Source organism: Arachis hypogaea, chromosome 17 (genome assembly GCF_003086295.3).
Source record: "Arachis hypogaea cultivar Tifrunner chromosome 17, arahy.Tifrunner.gnm2.J5K5, whole genome shotgun sequence".
Classification (NCBI taxonomy): Eukaryota; Viridiplantae; Streptophyta; class Magnoliopsida; order Fabales; family Fabaceae; genus Arachis; species Arachis hypogaea.
In genome coordinates this window covers 79,009,005-79,012,423 of record NC_092052.1, presented here as the reverse complement: position 1 = coordinate 79,012,423, position 3,419 = coordinate 79,009,005, and the positions used below count along the sequence as shown (strand labels likewise).

The 3,419-nt window shown below is 32.4% G+C and overlaps 1 non-coding gene across 1 annotated transcript; it reads left to right on the top strand.

Moving 5' to 3' along the window:
• The first annotated feature begins 607 nt into the window (after window positions 1-607).
• LOC112768794 (small nucleolar RNA R71) lies at window positions 608-715 on the top strand. The gene has a single exon (XR_003186182.1). It is a non-coding gene; the product is annotated as a small nucleolar RNA R71 (small nucleolar RNA).
• The last annotated feature ends 2,704 nt before the right edge of the window (window positions 716-3,419 follow it).

Genomic DNA, 3,419 nt, shown 5'->3' with positions numbered 1-3,419 from the left:
CAGTGGCCTTAGATAGATCAGAGACTAAGTTTGCTAAATTAGAGGTATTTTGTTCAGAGTTCTCTGTCTGTTGCTGAGTGGATGATGGAAAAGGCTTGCTATTGCTAAACCTGTTTCTTCCACCATTATTAAAGCCTTGTTGAGGCTTTTGTTGATCCTTCCATGAGAGATTTGGGTGATTTCTCCATGAGGGATTATAGGTATTTCCATATAGTTCACCCATGTAATTCACCTCTGCTATTGCAGGGTTCTCAGGATCAGAAGCTTCTTCTTCAGAAACTGCCTCTTGAGTACTGTTGGATGCAGCTTGCATTCCATTCAGACTCTGAGAAATCATATTGACTTGCTGAGTCAATATTTTGTTCTGAGCCAATATGGCATTCAGAGTATCAATTTCAAGAACTCCCTTCTTCTGAGGCGTCCCATTACTCACAGGGTTCCTCTCAGAAGTGTACATGAACTGGTTATTAGCAACCATGTCAATGAGTTCTTGAGCTTCTGCAGGAGTTTTCTTTAGGTGAATGGATCCACCTGCAGAAGTATCCAATGACATTTTAGCTAATTCAGACAGACCATCATAGAATATATCCAAGATGGTCCATTCTGAAAGCATGTCAGAAGGACACTTTTTGGTCAGTTGCTTGTATCTCTCCCAAGCTTCATAGAGGGATTCACCTTCTTTCTGTCTAAAGGTTTGAACATCCACTCTAAGCTTGCTCAGCTTTTGAGGAGGAAAGAACTTGGCTAAGAAAGCCGTGACCAGCTTATCCCAAGAGCTCAGGCTATCTTTAGGTTGAGAATCCAACCATATTCTAGCTCTGTCTCTCACAGCAAACGGGAAAAGCATGAGCCTGTAGACTTCAGGATTTACTCCATTAGTCTTAACAGTATCACAGATCTGCAAGAATTCAGTTAAGAACTGAAAAGGATCTACAGATGGAAGTCCATGGAACTTGCAGTTCTACTGCATCAGAGAAACTAATTGAGGTTTCAGCTCAAAGTTGTTTGCTCCAATGGTAGGGATGGAGATGCTTCTTCCATGTAAATTGGAATTAGGTGCACTAAAGTCACCAAGCATCCTCCTTGCATTATTATTATTTTCGGTTGCCATCTCCTCTTCTTGTTCGAAAATTTCTGAAAGGTGCTTGCTGGATTGTTGTAATTTAGCTTCTCTTAGTTTCCTCTTCAGAGTCCTTTCAGGTTCTGGATCTGCTTCAACAAGAATATTCTTGTCCTTGCTCCTGCTCATATGAAAAAGAGGGAACAAAAAATAATAATAGGGATCCTTTTTGCCCAGGTATAGAGGTTCCCTTAGGTGAGTGGAAGAAGAAAAGAATGTAATGTAAAGAAAGAAACACAAGGGTGAGGAGAGCAGAGATGTGAGATGAAGAGAAGTGTTAGTAGATGAATAAATAAATAGAAGGAGATGAGAGAGAAAGAGAATTTTCGAAAATTATTTTTGAAAAATGGTTAGTGATTTTCGAAATTAGTTTTTTGAAAAAGGTTAGTAATTTTCGAAAATTAGGAATAAAATTAAAATCAAAAAATAAAAATAATTAGTTAATTAAAAAGAATTTTTGAAAAAAAGGGAGATATTTTCGAAAATTAGAGAGAGGGTTAGTTAGGTAGTTTTGAAAAAGATAAGAAACAAACAAAAAGTTAGTTAGTTGAAACAAATTTGAAAATCAATTTTGAAAAGATAAGAAGTTAGAAAAGATATTTTAAAATCAAATTTTTGAAAAAGATATGATTTTGAAAAAGATAAGATGAAAAGATATTTTTAAAAAGATATGATTGAAATTATTTTTGAAAAAGATTTGATTTTTAAAATCACAATTAATGACTTGATTCACAAGAAATCACAAGATATGATTCTAGAACTTAAAGTTTGAATCTTTCTTAACAAGTAAGTAACAAACTTGAAATTTTTGAATCAAAACATTAATTGATGATGTTATTTTCGAAAATTATGTGGTAAAGATAAGAAAAAGATTTTTGAAAAATATTTTAAAAATTTTCGAAAATAAATAAGAAAAGTGAAAAAGATATGATTTTTGAAAAAGATTTTGAAAAAGATAAAATTTGAAAATTTGATTTGACTCATAGAAAACAACTAGATTTTAAAAATTTTTGAAAAAGTCAACTCAAATTTTCGAATTTTTTGAGAGAAAAAAGGGAAAGATATTTTTTTGAATTTTTTTATGATGAGAGAGAAAAACATGAAAATGATGCAATGCATGAAAATTTTTAGATCAAAACAATGAATGCATGCAAGAATACTATGAATGTCAAGATGAACACCAAGAACACTTTGAAGATCATGATGAACATTAAGAACATATTTTTGAAAAATTTTTTGATGCAAAGAAAACATGCAAGACACCAAACTTAGAAATCTTTCATGTTCAGACACTATGAATGCAAAAATGCACATGAAAAACAAGAAAAGATGCAAAACAAGAAAACATCAAGATCAAACAAGAAGACTTACCAAGAACAACTTGAAGATCATGAAGAACACTATGAATGCATGAATTTTTCGAAAATTTTATGCAAGAATTTTTAGAAAAAAATGTAATTGACACCAAACTTGAAATTGACTCAAGACTCAAACAAGAAACACAAAATATATTTTTTTTATTTTTTTATGATTTTATGATTTTTTTTTGGATTTTTTGAAAATTAATGTGAAAAAAAAAAAAAGCATTCCAAAAATTTTTAATATGAATTCCAAGAATCGTGTACTCTTAGCCTAAAGCTCCAATCTGAGGGTTAGGCATGGCTTACTAGCCAGCCAAGCTTTAGAAGATATTGATACTTTCCATGTATAGAGCAACTAAGTGTGTGAAGATCAACAAGCTCTTGTGATGATAAGTTGAAACCCCAGTCCAAAAGATTAGACATGGCTTACAGCCAGCCAGGATTCAACAAATCATCATGAAACACTAGAATTCATTCTTAAAAATTCTGAAGAAAAATATATTTTTGAAAACATTTATTTAAAAATTTTTTTTTTCGAAAACAAAGGAGAAATTTTTGAAAATTTTTTTTTTTGAAAATATTTTTGAAAATAAAACAAAAAGAAAATTAACTAATCTGAGCAACAAGATGACCCGGGTTCGATCCCCGGCAACGGCGCCAAAAACTTGGTGCACGAAATTGTGATCTCAGGCAACGGCGCCAAAAACTCTGTACGCATGTCTTAATAAATCGTTTTTCATTCACAACTTCGATACAACTAACCAGCAAGTGCACTGGGTCGTCCAAGTAATAAAACCTTACGTGAGTAAGGGTCGATCCCACGGAGATTGTTGGTATGAATCAAGCTATGGTCATCTTGTAAATCTCAGTCAGGCGGATAATAATTGATCATGGAGTTTTCAAAAATTAATAATAAATAGACAGAAAATAAAGATATA